This window comes from Hemiscyllium ocellatum, chromosome 28 (assembly GCF_020745735.1).
Source record: "Hemiscyllium ocellatum isolate sHemOce1 chromosome 28, sHemOce1.pat.X.cur, whole genome shotgun sequence".
Taxonomy (NCBI): Eukaryota; Metazoa; Chordata; class Chondrichthyes; order Orectolobiformes; family Hemiscylliidae; genus Hemiscyllium; species Hemiscyllium ocellatum.
The window spans coordinates 43100983-43127700 of record NC_083428.1 but is presented as its reverse complement, the minus strand read 5'-3'; the positions used below and the strand labels follow the sequence as shown (position 1 = coordinate 43127700).

Below are 26718 nucleotides of genomic sequence, written 5' to 3'. Positions count from 1 at the left end.
AAAGGGCAGACAGGGTTAATAGTGACAGAGGTCGTGATGGATGAGAGGGAAAGTGTTAGAGGACATAATGAAAGTGGTTGAGCATGAGTCTTGGTGGGAGGTGACCACAGTAGCAGAGATAGAGTGTGAGGTAGCAAAGAGAAGCCGGTGGCATTTACACTGGTGGAGAGAAAGACCAACATTGACTTTCTTCCTACAGTGCTGGACATCCTTCTCGATGGTTGAATTTACATTAACACAGATGACAACCTTGGAACAGGCTGGTATGTGTGCTAATGTGATTTGCCTGAAGCACATAAACCACACAATTCAGCCGTATGCCTGTTTCTGGTGTTGATTATTTCTGAGCCATATGGGGCACTGATTTAAAAAAATTGACAAAGGGGCCAGACTTCATGAGGAATGACCTTTCTGTTGAGTTAGAGGTTAAGATCTAAATTGCACTGTTGGAGTATGTATTCAAGACAGATTCAATTATTGCTGTCAAATGAGAATTAGTTAATTACGTGAAGAGAAATTATTTGCAGGGCCGCAGGGTTGGAGGTGGCCAACACTGCGGGTCCTTGGGGAAGAGGAATTATGTGTCTACAACACCTTGTCAATTTTCCTCTGGCTTTCCATATTTGGGGCAAATGCTAGGAGCCATGCAGGACAGCTCTAGATTGACAGTGCTTGGCCGGGTGCACAAAGGGCTTTAAAAGATGGTACTTGTGCCATGAAATCTGGGTCAGTTGGTCGGGGAGCTGCTCCAGGAATGGTATATGGTAAGTAGGGGTGAAAATCAGATACCAACCATTCGGACTGAAACAATACATGTGATGAGTTTGAAAAGATACAGTGAGAAAACTTGCTCAGACCAGTGGTGAGACTTAGGCCACCAAACTTGACGTGATTTGCCTGCAGCATATAAACCACACGATTCAGCCGTATGCCTCTCTCTTCAAAATCAGCGGAGACTGAGAGACAAAAGAATTCAAGGAAAAATGTAAATTTGCACAAAATAAATTAATTTGACGGTATGTAATGTTTGATTTTGGCATCAGGAACTCTTTTAATTTTATCACCTGCTGTTCTCTGGGGATAAATTTCTGGCCTCAGCTCAGGCCTCACTGATGCTGTTAAAAACCTCCTTCTTGGAAACTTGATTGTTTCCTAGCCCCTGCCCTATTTTGATATCTTTGGGCAGTGAGAGGTCATCCCACAGAGTTCAGGAACGGTGCAAACTGTTGGAAGGTGATGGATTGCAGAAAGATTGAAATTGCTAATGCAAATATTTGTGTGAGACGTTTGGAAAACTAGGTATTTAGAAGAAACTGCCGTCTAGTCATTGACGGAACTGGTTCCAGACAGACTCATTAGTGGATCTTATCATCCTGAAGGAAAGTAAGTAGTGACTGAGATTTGAATACTACACAGCAGCTAAAAAGAGCAACCATAGTTACCACTGCACCGCTGTCTCAGCTGTCAATAACACTTTATACAGCGCCGAGTAATTTTGCAGTCTGCCCTGCTGCATCTTGAACTGAAATAATCACACAAAAGGGTTGAGATAGACAGAAAATGGAAAGAATTCCAAGGAAAGGGTTGAACATTTCAACAAAACTGCTCACAGACAAAACAATTTCAACAATTTTGCAAGTTGCTTGCAGGACCATATGGAGAATCTTTTCACATATTTAGTCCCTCACTGTCATCTGAAATATAATGAAATCCCAGAGAGGATTATCACTCTATAAGCACTTGTTTTCCCATAGTGTTGAATACAGTGTCAACTCCTCAGCAAAATCATGACTCCACATTCACTCTGATTCAGGAAATCATTGTCCCCACGATCAGTCTCATTTAACAAAATTAAAACCCCACACAGTGAGTCTGATTCAGCAAGATCACTACTCCTACACTGATGGTGTAGGGCGGCACGGTGGTTAGCACTGCTGCCTCACAGCGCCTGAGACCCAGGTTCAATTCCTGACTCAGGCGACTGACTGTGTGGAGTTTGCACGTTCTCCCCGTGTCTGCGTGGGTTTCCTCCGGGTGCTCCGGTTTCCTCCCATAGTCCAAAGATGTGCGGGTCAGGTGAATTGGCCATGCTAAATTGCCCGTAGTGTTAGGTAAGGGGTAAATGTAGGGGTATGGGTGGGTTGCGCTTCGGTGGGTCGGTGTGGACTTGTTGGGCCGAAGGGCCTGTTTCCACACTGTAAGTAATCTAATCTAATCTAAGACTCTGGTATGAGAGACACAAGGATTGCTTCAGAAAACTGGGATTATTATCCTTAAGAATGAGAAGCTTGAGAAAGACATTTGATCAGCAATTTTAAAACACGAGGGGCATGGACAAAGGGGATAGGGAAAATCTGTTCCTGGTGTTGATTATTTCTGAGCCATACAGGGCACTGATTTTAAAAAATTGACAAAGGGGCCAGACTTCATGAGGAATGACCTTTCTGTTGAGTTAAAGGTTAAGATCTAAATTGCACTGTTGGAGTATGTATTCAAGACAGATTCAATTATTGCTGTCAAATGAGAATTAGTTAATTACGTGAAGAGAAATTATTTGCAGGGTTGGAGAGTCCCAAGGTGGCAGATGAGGCCTTCTTCCTCCAGCTGTCGGGTGGCTTGGATTTGGCGGTGGAGGAGGCCCAGGACTTGCACATCCTTGGTGGAATGGGGGGGGATGTTGAAGTGGTCGGCCACAGGGCTATGGGATTGTTTGGTGCGTGCTTTCCAAAGATATTCCCTGCAACATTCCACAAATTGGCTTCCCCTCTCCCTGATGTAAAGGAGACCAAATCGAAAGCAACAACCATAGAGATAACATGTTTGGTTGTGCAGGAAAATCTCTGTTGGATGTGGTCTCTTCAATATCGGGGAGACAGAACACCAACTCATGGAACATTTCAGGGAACATCACTGGGACACATGTACCAAGCAACTGCACTGCTCTGTGGCCGACCACTTCAACTCCCCTTCCAACTCTCCCAAGGACATGCAAATCCTGGGCCTCCTCCACCGCCAAAGCCAAGCCACCCAATGGCTGGAAGAAGAAGGCCTTGACTGCTGCCTTGGGACCCTTCAACCACACAGCATCAACATCAACTTCACTAGTTTCCTAACCTCCCCTCCCCCACTATATTGCAGATCCAACCCTCCAACTTGAACACCACTTTCTTGACCTGTCCTACCTGTCTATCTTCCTTCTCAACTGTCCACTCCACCCTCCCCTCTGACCTATCACTATCACCCTCCACCTGCATCTACCTATTGCCTTCCCAGCTACCTTTCTCCACCCCTATACTCCTATTTATCTTTCAGTTCCCTTACTCGCCCCACCCCGTCACCACATTCTTGATGAAATACTTGTGCCTGAAATGTCGACTCTCTTGTTCTTCAGATGTTGCTTAACCTGCTTTGCTTTTCCACTTTTCGACTCTGACTCTCCAGCACTTGCAGTTCTCACTATCTTCATGAGTAGATTTGATCAGCTATGATCACTATGAATGGTACGGCAATATTAAAGGGCCAAAACACTTCCTCCTGCTCTCATTTTCGATGTCTCTCGATTCACTGTTGGGTAGGCTGGGTTGCCAGGACAGTTCTAGTTCTCAATCTATTCTGGATGTCAAATATCCCATCCTCTGAGACTCTGCAGGTTAATTCCTATCTCCTGTCTCTGGGTACTGAGAGCTCCTCTGCTGGGCTGGGATGGCTCTGTTGCCCTTCAGAATGTAATGGATCGATTGTACCAAGGGGAATTCACCTTTGTTGCAAATGTGTTGCTGGTCAAAGCACAGCAGGTTAGGCAGCATCTTCACCTTTGTGGCATTTTGGACTCATACAAGTCTCCTGGGAGTTAATTGTTGGAGCTGGTTGCAATCTTTCAGAAATCCCCTCATCCTCCGGTGATAGCTGGGGATCGAACCCAGGTCAATTGTGCACGTAGCAACCATATTTCTTGGAAGCTGTTTGAATATTAATCAATCTTAATCCATCAGTAACTGTTTTAGACTTTATCTGAAGCAGTTTTAACAGAATGTGAGAAACAAAGCTCACTCACTTCAATAATTTCAGTCCGAGACAAGATCTGTATCAATGGTGTCATTTATTTCACACTTGCAAGTGAGTGTGATGTCCACAAGGCAGGGACAAAACACACTGAATTTAACAAATACTTGATAATTATATAGTTTGGTTCCTACATTTTTTTTAATTTCATTGTTTCCCCCCCCCCCCCACCCCCCGACCCCAGTTTGCATCCTCCACCTCCCTAAGACCGGTACCCATTACTCCTGTTTATCTCTTGTCTTATCCGGCCTTGTCTGTGACAAAATGTTTATTCCTGGCCACACAAGGCCATTTGACCTCATCCTGCTGTGGGTTATTGTTAGGCATTTCTTGCCTTACCATTATCTACTCCCTCCATCTGTGCTGCCCCTCACAGCATCTTACCACTAAGCTCTTTTAATTGGAGTTTTTTTCTGTGTTTCTGTAAAAGTGGGAAACAGATGTTTATACCTATTGTTTGTACAGGCGTATCTAGCTTAACTGCCTCTCTTCACAGCATCTTATCTAGTGCCTGTAATATCTACCATTGTTTTGCAGTCCCGTTTCTTTCTTGCATACAGTTTTAGCTAATACAAAAAAACAATTATGCATTTCCTCCACATAGTTTCCATTCTTGTTGACGCAACTCTTGGCTGAAATAATTACACACTGGTGTGAGTTCATTTATATTTATATAATCAATTATAATTGCAGAATTGCAGAAGTAACATTAATTTACCTATATCCCACAAGAACAAACTGAGAGAGCCCATTGTTGGAAACAACAGGTATTTTTGCATGTGTTTTAACTCAGCATTTTGTGCGGATTTCCCTGGGGCCATTATTTGGCTTCTCTTTGTGTGACCATGATTCTGCAAAATGACAGTCACATTTGAATTGCATTTGAATATAGAACAGTATAGCATAGGAACGGATCGTTCAGCCCATGATTTTGTGCCAAACATGATGCAAAATTAAAGTAATCCCTTCTGCCCTTGACCGATATCCTTCTATTTCTTGCATATTCATGCTTATCTAAAACATCTCCACTACCTCTGGCAACATCTTACAGACATCTACCACTCTCTGAGTAAAAGCCTTGCCCCTCGCATGTCCTTTAACTTTTTCCCTCTCACCTTAAATACATGTCCCCTAGTATAAGACATTTCAACTCAGGGAAAAAAATATTTCTGAGTGTCATCCCTCCAACACCACGCACAGTCCCTACCCCCAGCACCCACTCTCTGCTCGACACAATCCACCCCACCACAAGCCGCAGACACCGACACTCCCACACGCACTGCCACATCGCCATTGCTCCAAAACAAGGAAGATGTGCATGAAGGTTCTGTTTGATGTGTCTGAGTCGATTTTGAAGAAAAGCAGACCATCGATTTGAGAGGTCTCCATAAATCCAAGCTTCAGCATGTGCAATTATAATCAGGATTTCACTGCTTCCTCCCAGCGCCACGGACCCACGTCGATTCGAATCTCGGGCGACTACCTGTGTGGAGTTTGCACATTCAGCCCGTGTCTGCGTGGATTTCGTCCGACGGATCCGGTTTCCTCCCACACTCCAAAAGTGTGCAGGTCAGGTGTTCTGGCCATGCTAAATTGCCCATTGTTTTCAGGGATTTGTAGGTTCGGTGCATTTATTCGGGGTAAATACATAGTCATGCGGTATGGGTTTCGGTGCGTGGGGGATACTCTTGGGAGAGTCGGTCGCCTGTTTCCTCAGTCGAGGGATTCTATGCTAATTTCTGATTTCGCACATTTGGAGGACCTGAAAGAGATCAATTCAAACAGAAGCCACGCGTTGCGGGAGAAACACCGCGGGTTTGGCAGCACCTGCGACAGTTCGGAAATGCAGGCAAAACGGGCCTGCACTTGCTTCCCCACCGCCAGAACGGGAGGGCCATTGCGTCTGATTTGCTCGCACCGCCTTCTCTGTTGTCCTGTGGCAGTGCAATTTAAAAACGACCCACCCGAGCAGGGATTTGAACCCTGGACCCTCAGATTAAGAGTCTGATGCTCTCCCGACTGAGCTACCCGGGCACCAGGCATGCGCTCGCACGAGCTGGCAAAAACGTCCACGCTTCACACTGTCGCGCAGCCATTCTGCCACAATCCACACAATTCAGTGGGATGTTCTCAGGGCCAATGTCTTTGCTGCATTCAGTGCCTTCAGCTGATTATTCATTTCACTTTGAGACAATAGAATCTATTGAAGACTATCCCCTGGGGACCTCAGTAGGAGGCTGAGATATATCACCCACTCAGTACTTTTGACTGAAGATGGATACAAATACTCCAGGCTCATAGTTGGCTCTAAAATGCTGGGCTCCTCTGTCATTCAGGATGAGGATAATTGTAGAGCCTCCTCCCCCTGTTAGATGTTTAATTGTTCACCACATTTACAAACTAGATGTAGATCAGCTCTATTGGAATCACTTAGCCCAGGCTATCACTCACTGCTTTTCCTGTGTGCTACACACGTAATCTTGTGTTGTAGCTTCATCAGATTGATATCTCATTTACAGATATGACTGACTTATATTCAGAATTGGAAGTTCCAGAAGTGAGTTTGGGAATTTTTTTATTGTACAAAGGGTTGTACAATTTTCAACACTCTTTAATAAATGACAACTGATTCTCCATCTATTGTGAATTTCAAATGGTAATTCTTGTTGTCAAAAAGTGCAAACGTGTACATGGACAAAGGGTCTAATTGAGTTCAGTCAGAGATCAGCCAGGATCTCATTGAATAGTGGAGCAGACTCAATAGGCGAAATAGGCAAAAGTAAGGACTGCAGATGCTGGAAACCAGAGTTCATATCAGAGTGGAGCTGGAAAAGCACAGCAGGTCAGCCAGCATCCGAGGAGCAGGAGAGTCAACAGTTTGGGCAAGAGTTTTTGCCCGAAACATCGATTTTCCTGCTCCTCAGATGCTGCCTGACCTGGGGTACTTTTCCAATCTAAACTCAATAGGTGAAATACCCTCCTCCAGTTCCAATGCTCCTGCACAAAGAATGTGTGATAGATGGAATAAACTCTTGGCGAGAGAGGAGGTAAATGCACAAGTATCATTCAACAGACACTAGGAGAAATGAAGGGTCATTCTGGATGTATTACCTTCTCTTTGTTCATTTGTAGGATTTGTAAGTCACTACCTGGGCAGCGATGTATATCACATCCTAACTGCCCTGGAGAAAGTGGTTCCGTGCTGCCTTCCTGAATTGCTGAAGATCTTGGGGTATAAATGAATCTACAGTGATGTCAGGAAGCGAGTTTAGGATTACTACCAGTGGCAGCTAGGATGATGTGCGGCTCTAAGATAAACTACAAATTGCCTTCAGCCAGTTGCATACACACTGATTATTCCCACAGTCTGCCTTCCATTCCTTCACAAATTCTTGATTCAGACAACTAGTTTGCCTCCAATTCTCTTAACCTTCTTTGTTCTAATGAAGGTGTCAAGTCTTTCCTCATAATGAAAACTCCTCATGCTTTAAAATAGAATTGTAGAATCATTGAATCCCGACAGTATGGAAAGAAGCCATTTGGCCCCTTGAGTCCACACCGACTCTCCAAAGGGCATCCCAGCCAGCACCAGACCCACACCTTGTCTTTGTGGGATTAATTTCCTCAGATCCTCTCCTGCTGCCACGCCATAACATTGATAATTCCACTGGGTCAAACCCAAAGAAGTTTTACCCCCAATGGAAAACTGACAAAAACTGTAATAATTTCAGAAAGATCAGGTCAACGCAAAAAGAGAACTGGCAATAGAAATGGAGTGTGGTTGGAATTTGTGGTTGGAGATTCTAATGAACTAAATTAACGCATGTTCAGAATACTGGGAAGTTGCCTGAATTGTAATACTGCATTTCCCCACTTCGTGCCTCAGCAGTTTTATTGCAGGATCAGAAATCTCTCAGACACTGCCATCTTGATGCTCTGATCTCAGGCCATGGGGAGAAAACAAGTCATTACATCTTCTTCGCAACGTTCACATGGAAAAACTGGCATGTTCTTTAAATGCTTGTTACCAACCTTTCCCTGAGTTTGGAAAATCCCCCCAAGATGTTGAATGAAGGAGAACTGCATTCAACACACAAGAGCCCGAGAGGACATCACTAACAGGGTTAACAGCATAACTAACCCTCAGAGTAGGAGATCAGAAAACATTCTGACAATGTGGAGAAAGAAAATACAAACTCGTCCTGAATAATCTGGCACATGCAGACTCAAAAACAACACATAGCAAGCACACAAATCATCATAATCAAACAAAGAACTTCAAATGCTGGAGATTTGAAACAAAAACAAAACAGAAATTGCTGGAGAAACTCACCACGTCTAGCAGCATCTGTGGACAAAAAGTACAGTTAACTTTTCAAGTCTAGTAACTCTTCTTCAGTTCTGATTCAAAATGTTAACTCTGATGAATTGGCCTCCCTCTTTAAAATCTATGTGATTGACTGATCGTATACTTGCAAGGTTAAAGCTTTTTCCAATTAAAATGTAGTTAATTAACGTTACTTAATTAATTTTTTTATTCGTGCATTGTCCATGTCTGGCTACACTAGTATTTATTGCCTATTCCTAATTGCTCTTGAGAAGTTTGCAATGAGCTGCCTTTTTGGAAGGAATTTCCAGACTAGCAACAGTGAAGGAATGGCGATGGAGTTCTGAGTCAGGATGGTATGTGTCTTGGAGAGGAACTATCAGAAATGGAGTTCCCATGTGGCTACTTTCCTTGTACTTCTAGGTGATCGAGATTATGGGTTTGGATGGTGTTGTTGAAGCAGCTTTCTTGTCTTGTTCTATTGCACTTTTAGGAACTTAAGAGTAATTTCTACTTCCAGGAGAAGAAGAGGGTCAAATAGAATTTTTTAGTGAAAAACTTCTGCTAAATCTGACAGACAAACAGTAGGCACCCTTCTCTCTGACCAGGCATCATTACTCACCTGCATCTACCTATCACATTCCCAGTCACCATCTCCCCAGCCCCACACCCCCCATTTATCTCTCAGCCCCATTCACTCCCACCCCACCCCACATTCTTGATGAAGGGCCTGTGCCCAAAATGTCAATTCTCCTGCTCCTCGGATGCTACCTGACCTGTTGTGCTGTTCCAATGCCATGCGTTTTGGCCAGTATGCATATATCCTTCAAACAGTTTCTCACATGCATTCACACACAAATATGCACAAAGTTGAAGAAGTTCTAACATCAAAATCAAAACAAAGATAAAATAATATACAGTTCGGAGTTCTTGAGGCATAAGTTGTTAAACTGAGGCCATTATAGTTAATTTGGTGTTCATATAGATCATCAGCAAGAGCAAATATTTCGAGTTTGTAATTGTTACAAAGCCAAAAGAGGGTATGGTCACTTTAAGACAGAAAGTGCTTTTCTGAGCTGAGAGATGATGACAACACATGTGTCTGTGAGGAGCTGACAGGTGCAGAGAGTGCTGAGAATTGATGATATGTAACAATCAGCTTGGGATTTTGTTTTGATTTTAAGGCAACTGGATTTGATTTTAATGAATACATTTAAATTATGCCCAGGTTATCAAAACCCAATTGAATTTGAATTTATTGTATTGTCAGCAACAGACCAATGAGAGGTTACGATGTAGGGTGTTTAAAGCAATCATAAAACCCCTATGAGTCTATCATAGGGAAACAGGCCATTTGGCCCAACAAAGTCCATACTCAGCCTCAAAAGAGCAACCCACCTAGACCCATTCTCCTACCCTATTACTCTGCATTTCCACCTAACGAACACATATCCCTGAACACGATGGGCAATGTAACATCACCAATTCACCTCACCTGCACATCTTTGGATAGTGGGGAAAAAAACCAGAGCAGCCACTGGAAATACACACAGACACAGGGCAAATGTGCAAACTCCACACAGACACTACCCTGAGGTTGGAATTGAACCCAGGTCCCTAGTGCTGTGAGGCAGCACTGAGTCACTGTGGCTTCAACACAGGAGGGTATTTTGAAAATTAGTGAGAACTAACTGCATTCTGAACTGGAATGCAGATGTCTTCTGGAAGGGGCTCTCAAAAGAAATCTCTCCGTAGGCATCATCTATTAAAGGTACCAAGAAATTGTATACAAAGACATTTGCAGTATATGGTAGGGAGAAGACCCAGGGAGAAGCAGCAGATTCGGAAGACCAGAAGGAAGACAGCATAAGAGACTGGATGTTGGTTTGCTCACTGAGCTGGAAGGTTTGTAAGAGACTGCATGGACTGTGAGAGATTAAGTCAATTTAATGTTTAATAATTGTGTTATTGGAGTAGCATTTCAATAAAATTAGTTCAGATAGTGATTAGTTAAGTAAAAAGGCGCTCGGATTAATTAATAGTTTCTGTTTGGTATTCAATGTTACATTTGGGAAAATAAATTGTTTCTTTCTTTTCCTTTAAACCAGGGAAATCAGGGGTTTTCTTTCATTCACTCACACTTTTAACAGATTATGAGGCAAGGTGAGTTTTTCTGGGGGTTTTAGTTTTAATTAGCACTGGGGTTCGACTTCCACATCATAACAGTTATAACAATACCATTGAACTGAGCTTATGATGTCTGCCTAAAAAATGCATGCCTCATGCTAGAAGTCTCATGGCTATAGCAGACCAGGAGGGACATATATTCATGATTTCATTGCAATCAAAACATCCTCTTTTTTGTACAAGGCAACTGCACACATTACTCTGTACAATTCAAGTTACCAGTTTCAGACAAAAACATGACTGTTCCCTCGCCTTAGCAGATTGTTATTCCCATCGGTATATAAATTTCCATGCATATAAATTTCACAAATAATGGTCCTTAAATCTTGCTGATCTTTTTTATAGGCATGTATGTGTTTTATTTACATAAGCTGTTCATCTTGCGATGGTTTTATTTCTGTTTGATGTGTTGTTGCTGTGCTACCTGTTGTTTTGCTGTTTTAGTTATTGGGTTTCTCGTCCCCACTGGGTCTGATGATTGATGTGTGATGTGGGCAGACGATGCCTTCACCTTTCCCTGATTAGCCATCTGTAATTGAGGAGCACCTTCTCCAGTTGGGTGTATTGACTGTGATTGTAACTGTAAAACTGTTTGTTTGCTTCTAAAGTAATTGATTTGATTTATTGCGATCACGCGTACCTAAGTGCAGTGAAAAGTTTTGTGAGCAGTGCAGGCAGATCATAGCAAAGAAGGACATACAGATCATTGGGTGCTCACACAGAGCGAGGCACACAGGTTACATTGCACAAGAATTTCACAAAACAAAGTCAACATTAGCAAGATCAACATTATTTGAAGTCAGAGAGTCCATTCATCAGTCTAATAACAACAGGGAAGAAGCTGTTGTTGAACCTGTTTGTGCATGTTTTCAAGCTTCTGTATCTTCTGCCTGATGGAAGAGGTTGGGGGAGAGCTTTACCAGCCTATTAGATGATGTTGGCAGCCTTTCCGTGGTAACAAGCAGTATAACTGGAATCCATGGATGAAAGGTTGGCTTCCCTGAAGATCTGGGCTCACAACCTTCTGTAGTTTCTTCTGATCCTGGGCAGAGCAGTTGCCATACTAAGCCGTTATGCACGTGGATAGTACGCTTCCTATGGTGCATCTGTACAGGTTGATAAAGGTCGTCATGAACATGTCAAATTTCCGAAGTTAGCTGAGGAAGAAAAGATGTTGTTGTGCCTTCTTGACCATTGCATTTACATGGAAAGTCCCAAACAAATTGTCAGTTATCATCACTCCTTGGAATTTGATGCTCTCAACTTCCTCTACTTTGAAGTAGATGGGGGCGTAACCTCCTCTCTTCTTCCTGAAGTTCATGATCAGTTCTTTAGTTTTGCCAATGTTGAGAGCAAGGTTATTCTCATTACACCATGTCACCAAGCCCTCTATCTACTTTCTATATCCTGACCCATCATTGTTTGATGTCTGTCCTATCACGGTGGTGTCATCAGCAAACTTGTAGATGTCATTCATTTGGAATTTGACCATATGGTCGTGGGTGTACAGGGATTACAGTATGGGACTGAGAATGTATGCTTAGAGGGCTCCAGGGTTGAGGGTTATCATAGAGGAAATCTGTTTTCACTGATTGGAAGCTTTCACTAGGGGTCAGGAAGCTGAAGATCCAGCTGCAGAGGGGAGAGATGAGACCTAGATCTCAGAGATAGGAGCACTGTCTGTGCGGCACAGTGGCTCAGTGGTTAGCACTGCTGTCTCAAAGTGCCAGGAGTCAAGTTCAATTCCAGGCTTGGGAGACTGTGTGGAGTTTGCACATTTTTTCCATGGGCTTCCTCTGGGTGGTCTGATCTCCTCCCATAATCCAAAGATGTGCAGGTTAGGGTGAATTGGCCGTGCTAAATTGCCCATAGTCTTCAGGAATGTGAAGGTTAAGTATGTTAATCAAGGGAGATGTAGAGTAGGAGGGGAATGGGTATGGGTAGGTTACTCTTCGGAGGGCCAGTGTGGACTTCTTGGGCCTAATGACCTGTTTCCACACTGTAGGGATTCTATGAAATTCTATGAGATTATGGTGTTGAAGGTGAAGCTGTGGTGGATAAGTAAGAGTCTGACATAGCTGTCATTGTTGTCCAGATGTTGTAAGGCTAGAGAAATGACATCCTCTTCGGACCTGTTGTGTTGGTAGGCAAATTGCAGGATCGAAACAGATTGGGAGGCTCGAGTTAATGTGGGCTGTGACTGGCCTGGCAAAGCACTTCAAGATTATGGAGGTCAGAGGCATATTGTGGTAGTCACTTAGGTATGTTACATGTACTTTCCTTGGTGCTGGATGATGGTGGTCTTCTTGAAGGAGGTAGGGACTTCAGCTTCTAGGAAGCAGAGTTTGAAGATGTTGGTGAATATCTCTGCCAGTTGCTCCACACAAGATCTGAGTGCACAGTCAGGAACTTCGTCCAGGCCCATCGTTTTCCTTGGGTCGACTCTCAAAGACTAATCTGACGACTGCCTCGGTGACAGAGGGAGCAGGTCCATCCGGGGCTGTTGGGGCAGATGATACCATGCCACTGGAATTCTGCTCAAACCAAATAGCGAAAGCAATGAGTGCATCAGGGCGGGATGTGGTTTTATCTGATATCTTGCTCTGCTTCACTTTGTGTCCCATCATGTTGTATAATTCTTCCCACAGGCAGCAGGTATCATTATGGTTGGTTCTCTAACTTGGTCCGGTGTTGCCTCTTGGCATCTCTGATGGCTTTGTGGAGCTCATATCTGGATTTTCTGTGCAGGTCTGGATCATCTGAATTGAACGCTGCATGCCTGGTCTTCAATAGGCAGTGGATTCCCAGTTCATCAATGGTTTCCAGTTGGGGAACATCTGCATTTACTTCTTTGGCATGCAAACCTCCACACACTTGCTAATGACGTCTGTGACAGTGTGGCATACTCGTTCAAGTTTTCTGCTGAGTTCTTGAATATTGTCCATTCTGCCAATTCCAAGCAGTGCAACACTTTTTTTGTTGAAGGCATTGAATGCTTGTACCCTGAATGGCTCTCCAAAAGTTAACTCTGGCAATAGGCTAATGGTTTTTTTTTTGTCAAAATAATATTTGGCTTCTGCTGTTTCACCTTGAATTTGTCATTTGCATTCACTACTACTTCTGGCATCAGTAGCACTTTTGCTATTGGAAGAGTGCTTTGTCTTCAGCATGATATTAGTCAGATTCCTCTCCACGTCTTTGGGGTAGGCATGTTCCTGAGTACCTTGTACACTGCTGGTTGGAAATTGCTCAGTTGTTTTATGATTCCTTTGGCGATAACCATTGCCCATCTCAGTATTTTAATTGGTGTAAGATGGAGATGATGTACTGCTGGGATTCCCAAACATGTTTTTTATGTCTTTCACTATGTGACTGATTCCTTCACTTAAGAAATAAGGGCCATTGTCATTTATGTTCCTGTGAGTGTTTAGAGGTCGACTCTCAGCTTAATCCATGATCTATTGGTTAGTCATGTATCGTTAGTAGCTCACTAACTTGTTAGCCTGGTAATTATTACAAGGGATGCACTAGTAGACGTTATCTTTGGCATAGTTGTTCATATTTGGCCATGGTTAGAGGATATCTTTTGCTTTTTTCAGACATTATTGAAATCCTGATGGCTTGTATGAATGTCCTTTTTTATTTCCTTGTGGGATGTGAGTGTCGCTGGCTGACCAGCATTTTATTGCCTGTCCCTAGCTGGCCTTGATAAGGTGGTGGTGAACTGCTTTCTTGAATTGCTGCTGTTCACGTTCTGTGGGTTGACACACTATGCCGTTAGGGGGGGCAAGCCGGGATTTTTAACCAACAAACTGAAGGAATGTGTTATACTTGTTGTGTCAGGATGGTGAGTGGCTTGGAGGGGAAGTTGAAAATGGTGTTGTGGTCCCATATATCTGCTGCCCTAGTTCGTTTCAGATGGGAGTGTTTGGGGGTTTAGAAGGTGCTGTGTAAGGATCGTTGATGAATTTGTGCATCTTGTAAATAGTACATGCTGCTGCTACTGAGCATCGGTGGTGGAGGAAGTGGATGTTTGTGGATGTGGTGCCAAACAAATGGCTGCTTTTTCCTGGATGGTGTCAGGTTTCTGGAGTGTTGTTAGAGCTGCACCCATCCAGGCTAGTGGGAGTACTCCACCACACTCCTGATTGCTACACTGGTGTTACACTGCGGGATAACTTCATTATTTGTCATTATATTTTCACATTGCTCTCATTCTTGATTTTAGTGAATGTTGCTCTTTGTTCTGTATCCCAATACCACGGCACATCCTTGGCCATGAATTTGCATAATGATTCATACTCTGATGACAATTTAGTGATGATTTCAACAAATGGGTGCAATATATTTATACCTTTTTTTTGATTACTGCTTTACTGCAACAACTCTCATTATTTTTGGGATCCAGGCAAAGACATCTTTCTGGCGGTGCATGGCATAAGTATTTGACTTCAGACACCTTTTGAATACAATTTATTCCCCTTCAGTTTCAAGTTCACTAAATCATGATGTCTGTGTTGATATTCTGCTGGAGAAATGCAAATATCAAATGGCACCTGGAGTCAACTGCATTTCCCACAGGACAGTCAGAACTTAGTTAGGAAGTGCCACATTCATCCAGTTTCATTCGCCAGTGACATCTTGGGTGATGAACATGTTTCCCTTTGCAAGTTGTGACAAAATCCCTTCAATGATTGGCATGGTGTAATGAGATCTCTTCAGGACTTTATTGAGAACATTTGGGTTAAGGCATACTCTTGGCCTTCCATATTGTTTCACTGCTCCCATGCAGCTAATCTGTTCTGTAGGATTTGTCACTTATGTGACTATTCCCTTCTTAACCAGCTCTTCTATCTTGCCTTTCAAGCTGGCCTCAAATTAGCTGCAATGATCTTTGTCAAATGCTGAATTGGTCTTGCATTCTCATCAACTTTGAGATGGTACCTGCTGGAAGACATGTTAAAACTGTAAACAGATTGCTGTATTCTTTTTGGAGGAGCAGGAGAATCTAAGTTTCAGGCAAAAGTTCTTCATCAGGTTTTTGCTTGAAATGTCAATTCTCCTCCTCCTCGGACGCTGCCTGACCTGCTGTGCTTTTCCAGCGCCACACTCTCGACTCTAATCTCCAGCATCTGCAGTCCCCACTTTTGCCTAATACTCCTTTAGGATTTGGTTTGCAGTCAGTCATTTAGTGCACTGATACTTTGTAAATTTCTTTTGGCATGTGGAGTGTTATGAATCCAAGGTTCAGACTTACCCTGATTCAGGCTTTCTGTCTGTAATCTGGAACTCCAGGTCCTCATTCATGTTGCTGTAATGGGTTTGCAGTTAATCTATCCTTTCAGCAAGGCAATTGTTTGATTGGACTTATCCTTAATTGTAATGGTGTCATTTTTGCAATGCCATGTTGCACCAGTTCACACAGGTCTGAGAGGTCTTGATGTTGTATGATACAGCAGTGCCACTCTGAGACTTTAAGTTGACCTAGAGTTCCTCTTCTGCAGTCCTCATTCCAACAGTTGCAAACCATTTCATATAATTGACTTGATTGACCCAATCTTTTATATGGAGTAGGGTGATTCACTGAAGTCATTATCTCTCCAGTAACTCTACGACTTGCTTGTTGTGCTCCTTTTTAGCCAGCCACTTGTGTGCAAAGTACTTCAGCTTCTTACATTGAGAACACCGCTTTCCTGATGCTAGATATGCCTTTTTCTTGTTACCTCTTGACCTTTGTCTGTGATTGTTCTGCTCTTGTGCCTGGAGAATCTATCATCTTAATACAAACCTTGGTCTGCTGTACTATGAATGTGCTCTAGCTGCAGGTTCACATCCTCAGCACTTCTGTTTAGGTTAATTGCTTCATAATTCCAACATATGAACACTGTCATAAAGGTACCAATTAAAATAGGACATAGGAGTGTTTTTTTCACTAAGACCAAACACCCCCACTACACCACCCCCCAGACGATTTGGCCAGTTTCTTTGGCTCTGTTTAAAATGTTAACTTCAGTACAGAATGTCTCTGTCTCTGGTACACTCAACATTGATTACATAAAACTTGGCCATCCTATCTGATCAGGTGCTTGCTGTGAAATTACAGGTTTTTTTCGAGCTAGCAGTGAAGAAGAAAAAGTGATATGTTTTCAAAGTAGGATGGTGCATGACTTGGAGGGAGAAATGCAGAGGGTAATTTTCCCAATGAACACTATACCTTATTCTTTGAGATGGTAGAGTTCACAGTTTTGGAAGTTACTTTTACAGAAGTCTAAAAGTGTTTACATGTTACAGGCGCTATCCACCAGTCATAGAAGGTTGGGATGACCTACTCTCCATTTACTGAGAAGCTAAATAACATTCAACAAGCCACTCAAAAGAAAATACTCTGCTTGATTGACACACCATCTTAAAACATTCACTTCTTGTCATTGATGCACCATTGCAGAAGTGTGCACACTTATAAGTTGCACTGTAACAGCTCACCAAGACTCCTTCAACATCACCTTGAAAACCTGCGTTCTCCACCACCTGTAAGTGGTAGATGCAACAGATGCATGGGAACACCATTGCCTATATGTTCCTCACCAAGCCACACATGACCCTGATCTGGAACTATATCACAATTCATTCACTGATGGGTCAAAACCCACTACCCAACAGCACTGTAGGTGTCTCTACAGCCCAAAGGACTGCATTGGGTCATGAATTCAGCTCACCACCTTCTTCTCTAGTGTAATTATGCATGGGCAATAAACATTGGACCAGCATGCAATGCCCCAACGGCCCACAGTACATAATACATAAGGCTGTAAATCCATTGCCAGTCTCCATTAATATTTTCCAAACTTTTGTCCATGTTGCATGTACCAATTGAAACCAGATTTTCTCTAATCTATTCACTGAGGTTTGATCACACTTATGGCTACTTTTCTTGTCACCTTGTTGTGTATTATATTTTGCTCATTATCCCCTAAGTGTTTCCCTAATTTTATTTTTTAATCTATTTTGGCTCATTCCAGCTATTACTGGTTGTAATAGAAAAAGACAACCGTTCCTTGATGGGATAATTAGATACTGGTTTGTCTTTATCCTTTCCTGTGATGCAGGGCATCTGTAACAAGGACAGCATTTGGTGCTCATTTCTCATTATCCTCGAGAACCTGGTAGTCAGCCACATTGTTGAGCTATTGCAGTTTATCAGGTATAGGTACACATACTTAATTAGAGTCAAAAAAAACTGCAGTTGCTGGAATCCAAAATAGACAAGCAGGTGGCTGGAAAAACCCAGCAAGCCAGGCATCAGGAGGTGGAGATGTTAAAGTTTTAGGGATATATACATTGACTTCTCCACTTCCTGATGCTGCCTGGCTTGCTATGTTTTTCAGCCTCCTGCTTGTTTACATAGGTACACCTGCACTAAGGGAACATCACGATCGTAATACAGCAACAGTGAAGGAAGAGTGGTATAGTTCAATATCAGGAGGGTTTGGCTTAGAGAAGACCATGGAGGATGTGGTATTCCGAGACAACTAAGTGATGGAAGTAACAAGTTTGGAACCTGCTTTTGAATGAGACTAGATGAAGTAGAAAAGGTTTCCGTCGACATTGCAGGAACTCCAATCATCTCATCCCCTTTATCTAACTCTTGTTGGGACAGATCCTCTGTCCCCGTGTTCGTTTGGAGGAGAGAGACACCGGGTCTGATTAAAAGTATAAACAGGTTTAATGAGAGAGAATCGTACACAGTACAGTGAGGTGTCTAGCTCACTGGAGAAGGCGTTCTGAGTATTTTTTAATTTGTCTATCCTTTTGTTCTCTCACATTCCAGAGTTACATCCTTATTTGGTAAAATACAGAATTTTCGTATGTCATTGGTTCTCACCTGATAACGTTCTATTACCTCAGTTTGAGCTACGTGCATTTAGACACGGCTCCAATGTCCTGTTATCTCTCACCCTCCCTGGGGCCTCTTCAGCTTTTCAGTCTGTTCTTAGTGTAACATAATGGCTTACTGTTGTCTAGTGAAGCTAACAAGTTCCAGACTTGCTAATACTACCTTACGTGAGCACTACCTAACAATAAAGTTTCTTACACTACCTAACCTTAATAATGGATCCCAACACTCTTCTGACCAATTATATAAAAGCTATTGAATAATATAGTTAGAATTCTATGTTTTTAAGTAAATTTCCTAATTTCTCTGCAGATTTCTTTCTTCACCATCAGATCACCCATGGAACGTCAGGTAACTAGGCAAGGTGATTGTGTACCTGCTACCTTCCTGACTCCACTAGATTTACATTCTGGGTAGGATGACTCATGGTTGACCATGCTTCCTCCCTGACCATTCAAGGTTGGAGGTGGCCAATTGATGACAACCTAAGGAACTCATTTACATAAATGATATGGAAGAGAGCACTGTTAGCATTATCAGCAAGCTTGCAGATGACATGAAGATGTTGGAGTAGCAGAAAGCATAAGCAACTGTCAAAGAATACAGAAGACTGTAGATGGACTGAAGAGTTGGGCGGAGAAGTGGCAGATGGAGTTCAATCCAGGCAAATGTAAGGTGTTGCATTTTGGAAGTCTAATTCTGGAGCGAATTATACAGTAAACTGAAGTGGCTTGGGAAACGTTGATGAGCAGAGAGATCTGGGAGTGCGGGTCCATTGTACCCTGAAGTTTGCTGCACAGGAGGATAGAGTGGTCAAGAAGGCTTGCCTTCATCAGATAGGGTATTGAGTATAAGAGCTAGCAGGTCATGTTAAAATTATACACAACATTGGTTGGGCCGCACTTAGAATACTGTGTACAGTTCTGGTTGCCACATTACCAAAAGGATGTGGACGCTTTGGAGAGGGTGCAGAGAATGTATATGAAGATGTTGCCTGGTATAGAAGGTGCTAGCAATGAAGAGAGGTTGAGTACGTTCGGATTGTTTTCATTAGAAAAAAGTAGATTGATTGAAGTCTACAAAATCATGATGGGTATAGACAGGGTGGATAGAGATAAGCTTTTTCCCAGGATGAAGGATTCAGTGACGAGAGGTCATGCTTTCAAGGTGAGAGGTGAAAAGTTTAAGGGGGCAAACATGCGGCAAATACTTTACACAGAGGGTGGAAGGTGCTTTGAACGCGTTAGCAGCAGAGATAGTAGAGGCAGGCTTAATAGATTCATTCAAGATGCATCTGGACAGATGCATGAGTAGGTGGGGAGCAGAGGGATACAAATGCTTAGGAATTGGGCGACAGGTTTAAACAATGGATTTGGATCGGCTCAGGCTTACGGGCTGAAGGGCCTGCTCCTCGGCTGTAAATTTTCTTTGTTCTTTGTTCTTTGTTCATTTCATAAACCAACGGCATTAACCCAGCTCTCCAGGAAATTTTATAGACTTAGGGCCAGGAAAATCTTGTGAAGTACTTCCACAAGTTGGCAACCAGTGCAAATTATTTTTCCTAATATTGGATCAGTCACTTGGGAATATTTCTACTGGCATCTGTGCTGCTCATCATGTCACACTATTTAGCATTTGACACAATCTTTGATATGCAGCTCTTCATCTAAACTATTTAGAAATACAATGAAAAGCTGAAGCCCTCAATATAGATCTCAGAGTCACATTTTGCTTACTAGATTACATACTGATTATTCAAACTGTCTGCCTTCTACTCCTTCACAGATTCTCAGCTCAAGATTGTTACCAATTCTCTTAATCCTGTTTGTTCGAATGACGGGTCCAAGTCTTTCCTGATAACTAAAGCCCCTCATCCTTTAACACAATTGGGATTAACTTCCTTTTATCGTCTCCAATGTCCCCAGCATAACATTGGTGACTTCACCAAGAGAACAAAGAATTTTACTCCCCAGCAGAAATAACTGATCAGAACAATACAGATGCAGAACTGGTAATAGAAATGGAGCATGTTCAGAAATTGCAGTTAGTGTTTAGAATGAACAAAATTAACAAATGTTGAGAATATTGGGAAGTTGCTTGAATTGTAACAGTTTATTTCCCCACTTCATGCAGTAGCAGTTCTATTGGAGAATCAGAAATCCCTCAGACACTGCCATCTTGATGCGCTGATCTAGGTCTGTAATATTATGAAGGTAGTTGTGTACTGTACTTTTAAGAGAATTGAAAAGCTAGCAAGGACTGACTGACAGCACAGAGAGTCCTGAACAACGTACAAATGTAAAACTTGGTCGAAATAAATAGTTGGAGTTGTCTGCTATGGAAGACAAACTAATTCAAATTTGGCCAATCAGTTTAAATTATGCCCTAGATAGCAAAATCCAATCGAATTTGAATTTTACCGTTTGGGATGACATCAAACCAATGAAATGTTCTGATGATTTAGGGTGTAAAACAGGACATTTTGAACAGTTAGAGGTAAAACTGCCAAGGACACCAACAAATAGACTGTTAGCTGAAGAGTACTCTGAAAGGTACCGGTCTGTAAGAAGTTTGTGCAGCAGAACATCAAAGCTGGCCAAGAAAAAAATCTACAGCGGAAAATGTACAAAGGGGAATTGACAAAGATGACTGGTTTTGAAACGTGATTTTTTTTTTTGGCTAAATCCTAATCAGGGTTTTATTGGACCAGTATTGTCAAGTGGGAGGTAAAAGCTAGGTTTAAGAGAAAGAAGTTACAAAGAGTTGTTGGTTTTAATATTCTCTGTTGGACATAAAGAATAAAATTGTTAATTTTTACTTTAAGTAGTGAACTTCGGGATAGTTCTTTGCCTCTCAAAATTTAACAGATCAAACCACATTCCAGATTTACCCAGGAAAAGAGGATGGAAATATTCCCGCCTCTAACCCCTTTCAGCAGCACTCCCCTTGGCACTCAGTCCACTCTTTGGTGGGAAGATCATCCCTTTACCCAGCAGCAGTGTTTTTCTGGTCTTGGTATCCCTCATTGTCACTACAGACTTACTCGCCTCTCCCTGGTGAAGTGTGGCTCCCTTCCTATAAATGTCCAGTAACTCTCAGGGATATGATTAATCTCATCTGCTCTCTCAGGAGTGGTTTTACAGTGATTTGCTGACTTCCATTTTCTGCCCATATGTGCCTCGATAAATCCCATTTATTTTCCCAATGGACTCCAACAGATGGAGTCACAGAGTCATACAGCACAGAAACTGACCTTTTCATCCAACTTTATCGTACCAACCAGGTATCCTAAACTGAATCGGTCCCATTTGCCTGTATTTGGCCCGTACCCCACTAAAACCTTCCAATCACGTACACATCCAAATGCCTTTTAAATACACCCACGTCTACCACTTTCTCTAGCTGCTTGTTCTAAGCACACACATTTGTGAAAGCATTGTCCCTCAGGTACCATTTACTACATTCAATTCTCACCTTAAATTTCTGCTGTCTGGTTTTTGACGCTTCAACCCTGGAGAAAAGACCTAGACTATTCACCTTATCTATGACCTTCATGATGTTATAAACTTCGATACGGTCACCCTGCAGTAGTCCTGGCCTATCCAGTCTTCCCCTATAACTCAAATCCTCCAGTTCCAGCAACATCTTTGTCACTTTTTTCTGCATCTTTTCCAGTTTAACAATACCCTTCCTATAACAAGACAGCCAGAACTGTGCACGACATTCTAAAAGAAGCCTCATCAATGTCTTGTACAGCCACAACCCTGTACTTAATGTTTTGAGCCATCAAGGCAAGCATGCCAAATGCCTTCTTTACCATCCTGTCCACCTGCAACTCTATTGTCAAGGAATAACGTATGTGCTTGCATCCCTATGTCTTTGGGTTCGACAACACTCCCCAGGACCCTGCAGTGAATGGCCTCACCAAAATGCAATGCTTCACATTTATCTATATCAAACTCAATCTCCCACTTCTCTGACCATTGGCCCAAGACTGCGTGACACTCTTCAACTTGGCGAGTTTTCTCTGGATTACATGTGTTCGAGCTTTGTTAACTAGTCTATTGTGCAGAACCTTGTTGAAGGCCTTGATAAAGTTCTTATAGACAATGTCTACTGCTCTGCTTACATCTACTTTGTCACGTCTTCAAAAAAATTCAGTCAAGTTAGTAAGACAAGATTTTCCATGCACAAAGCCATGCTGACCATCCCTACCAGTCCTTGCCTTTCCAAATGACTCCCATTCTCTGCACAGGCCACGTATGTGTGCATCAATAAATCCCATGGATTTTCCCAATGGACTCCAGCAGATGGGGTCCTAGGGTCATACAGCACATAAAGAGAGCCTTCGGGCCAACTTGATCATGCCAACCAGGTATTCTAAAGTGAACTGGTGCCCATTTACCTGTACTTGGCCCATGCTCCACTAAACCCTTCCAATCACATATACATCCAAATGCCTTTTAAATTCTAATGGTGGCACATAGCACATTCCAGCGGCTGGTATACAGGAGATGAATTTATTTTGCATACCAATGGGTCTCATTATCGGCCTATATACAGTGACAGAAAGAATACAGTCTGGATCATAGAGACAGTTCGGTCTTACTGATGTCCTTACTAGAGTGACCAGTGCAATAACACAGAACCTAAGACACATTTTTTTTACAATTTATATTACCTGTCTTCATTTTTCGTACCAAACGCTATCAACTCCTGCTTCTCTGGATTAACTTTTACCTTCCAACATTCTATCTGTGTCACAGTTTGTCTGTGTCTTTCTCCAGTCAGCTACTATCCTGCCCACTGATGGCTATGTTCTACATCAGAGGTCATGGTTTGAAAATGGTAAATAAATAAGAAACTGTGTAGAATTGTGTGTTCCGTACTCTTTCTAAGATGATTCTCATTTTGTCAGATGAATTCCAAATGGTCCCTACAGCATTGGGCACTCGGTAATTCAACTAAACTTGCATTAAATGGGTGAATCATAAGCCAATTCCAGTCATATCAACACCTCTGCTTTGATCGCCCCTGTTGAAAGAAAACCAAGGGCAACATAACCTTGTTAAAGGGGCAGCATCATCACAGTCAGTATCTCTGCATTAGGCACCTAGCCCAAAGGAAAATGTTTGAACAGTTCATGTTCCATGCTGACCCATTGACTCATAGATACTTATAGTACAGCAGGAGACCATTCAGCTCATTTTCTACCAGCAGTCAACAAATGCATGACAATACTCATTCAATTTGTCAGCTTTGGCCCATAGCCCTGATGCAATGACAATGCAAATGAATGTCTAAACACTGCTGAAGTGTTATGAAGGTTTCCAACTCAGCAATTCATTCAGTCAGTTCCAGACTCTCATGTCCCTCTGGATGAAAAGTATGCCCCTAAAATCGTCCCTTTGTCTCCTACCTCTTACCTTTAATCTATGCCCGCTGGTTATTTACCCCTTTACACTCAAAAAGGTAATGTTCCTATGCACCTTATTATGTTCCTAATCTGGCTTATCTCTATCAAGTCACTTTCAACCTTTGCTGCTCCAACACAAGCAACCCCAGCCTTTCCAATGACACTCACTCAGACTCTCCAGCCGAGGCAACATCCTGGTAAATCTCTGCACCTGGTGATCAGAGCTGTACACAATACTCCATCTGTGGCCTAACTGAAATGTATACAGTTGCAATATAACTTCCCTGCTCTTGAATCCTGATATATTGCTAAGTTTATGATATGCTGCAAATGTGTTGCTGGTCAAAGCACAGCAGGCCCTTCATCAGGAACGTCGAATTCTCTATTCCTGAGATGCTGCCTGGCCTGCTGTGCTTTGACCAGCAACACATTTGCAGCTGTGATCTCCAGCATCTGCAGACCTCATTTTTTACTCGAAGTTTATGATATGCCTTCACAACCACCTCAGCTATGTGCTGTAATACCTGTGGATAAGAATTCTAAAGTCTGTTTGATCTTAGGTACTTTCCAAGGCCTTGCCATTCATAATTTAATTCCTTACATTGTAAGCCCTCCCCAAGGGCATTACTTTACACTTTTCCAGGGTGAAGCCCATTTGCCACTGCTTCACCCACCTGAACAGTCCATTAACATCCTCCTGTAGTTTATGGCAATTTTCCTCAATATTTACCAGAGTGAGAGGGGAAAGATTCAAAAAGAATCTCAGAGGAAAATCTTTCATGCAGAGGATGGTGTGCATATGAAATGAGCTGCCAGAGGATGTGGTGGAGACAATAAAACTGCAGATGTTGGAATCCAAGGTGGACAAGCAGGAGGCTGGAAAAACACAGCAAACCAGGCAGCATCAGGTAGTCAATATTCCGGGTGTAATCCTTCTTCAGGACTGGGGGTTGGTGTAAGGGTGCTGCAGGTAAAGGTGTGAGGGTTGGGGGAGGGTTTTGGGTGGAGAGAGGAGAGAGGTGATTGGAGAGGTATAGGTGAACGCAGGAAGAGTGTATGACCTGGTTGGTCGATGGGGGAGGAATGAATCCAGTTGGTAGCTGGAAAGAAGGGTCAGTCAGAGGAATGGAAGGGAGGAGGAGGGGCTGGGAAAGGAGTTGGGGGATGGGAAAGGAGGTTACTGGAAATTGGAGAACTCAATGTTGAGTCCTCTGGGCTGTAGACTGCCCAGGCAAAAGATGAGGTGTTGTTCCTCCAATTTGCAGTTTGGTTCATTGTGGCAATGGTGGAGGCCAAAGATGTTGATGTTGAAAGGGGAGTGGGAAGGGGAATTAAAATGGCCAGTGACTGGGAAGTCAGGTCAGCCCCTGCAGACTCGGCTATGTTAAACAGTCCTTCTTCAATGCCTATGCCTTCCCTTAGATTGTGTTTGGTCTCCCCAATGTAGTCACGACCACATTGGGAGCACCAGATATAGTAAACGAGGTTGGAGGAGAGGCAGGTGAGCCTCTGTTGCACCTGGAAGGACTGTTAGGGGCCCTGGATGGAAATGAGAGATGTGGTGCACTGGCAGGGTTTTGCATCTTTTTATAGTTGCAGGTGAAGATACCTGGGTTTTCAGGGAGGATTGATGGGGAGAGTGGCATAAACCAAGGATTGATGAAGGCAGTGATTCTTGAGGAGAGCAGAGAGGGGTGGGGAGGGGAAGGTGTTCTTACTGGTGGTGTCAAGTTGGAGTTGGTTGAAGTGTTTAAGGATGACATGCTGGATGTGGAGATTGGTGGGGTGGTAGGTGGGGACAAGAGGGACTCTGTCTTTATTGTTTTTGAGGGATGGGAGCATTTAGAGCAGTGGAGTGGGCAATGGAAGAGGTGCGGTGGAGGACTGTGTGCATGACAAAGGGGGGAAAGCATGTTGTTCAAAATAAGTGGATATCTGGGATGCTTGGAGTGGAATGTCTCCTTGCCCGAGCAGATGCAGCGGAGGCAAAGGAATTGAGAGAATGGGATGGAGTTCTTGCAGGATATGGGTGGGAAGAGGTGTACTCCAGATAGTTGTGAGAGTCTGTAGGCTTATAGTAAATGTCCATCTGGAAACTGTCACCAGAGATGGAAGTGGGGAGGTCAAAAAAGGGGAGGGAGATGTCCAAGATGGACCACATGAATTTGAGGGTGGGGTGGAAGTTATGAGCAGAATCGGTGAACTGCTCCAGTAATTGATGTAATGGAGGAAGAGTTGAGGCACAGTACTTGCGTAGATGTTGAAGAGGGACTGTTTAACATAGGTGACAAAGTTGCAGGGTAGCTAGGGCCTATCCAAGTACCCATGGAGGCTGATACTTTTAACATTACAACATTTAAAAGGCATCTGGATAGGTATATGAATAGGAAGGGTTTAGAGGGATATGGGCCAAGTGCTGGCAAATGCGACTAGATTAATTTAGGATATCTGGTCAGCATGAAGGAATTGAACCGAAGGGTCTGTTTCCATACTGTACACCTCTGACTCTATGACCAGCTTCTGTGTCATCTATAGACTTCTTGATGATACCCTTACTTTTAAGGCCAAATCATTAATCTACATCACAAACAGCAAAGTCTGCACATCAAAGAGTCTCAAATATCCCTCTACCATCACCCTCTGCCTCCTGCATGTCACTAATTTTGGATCAGGGCATCAATGTGTACTTCAACAGTTTCCTCATTTCCCCTTCCCCCACCTCACCCTAGTTCCAAACTTCCAGCTCAGCACTGTCCCCTTGACTTGTCCGGACTTGTCCTACCTGCCTATCTTCTTTTCCACCTATCCACTCCACCCTTTCCTCCCTGACCT

General features: G+C 43.0%; 1 non-coding gene across 1 annotated transcript; it reads right to left on the bottom strand.

The window, feature by feature from the left end:
* Nucleotides 1-6023: 6023 nt before the first annotated feature.
* On the bottom strand, nucleotides 6024-6096 carry trnak-cuu (transfer RNA lysine (anticodon CUU)). Its single transcript has one exon. It is a non-coding gene; the product is annotated as a tRNA-Lys (tRNA).
* Nucleotides 6097-26718: the final 20622 nt, after the last annotated feature.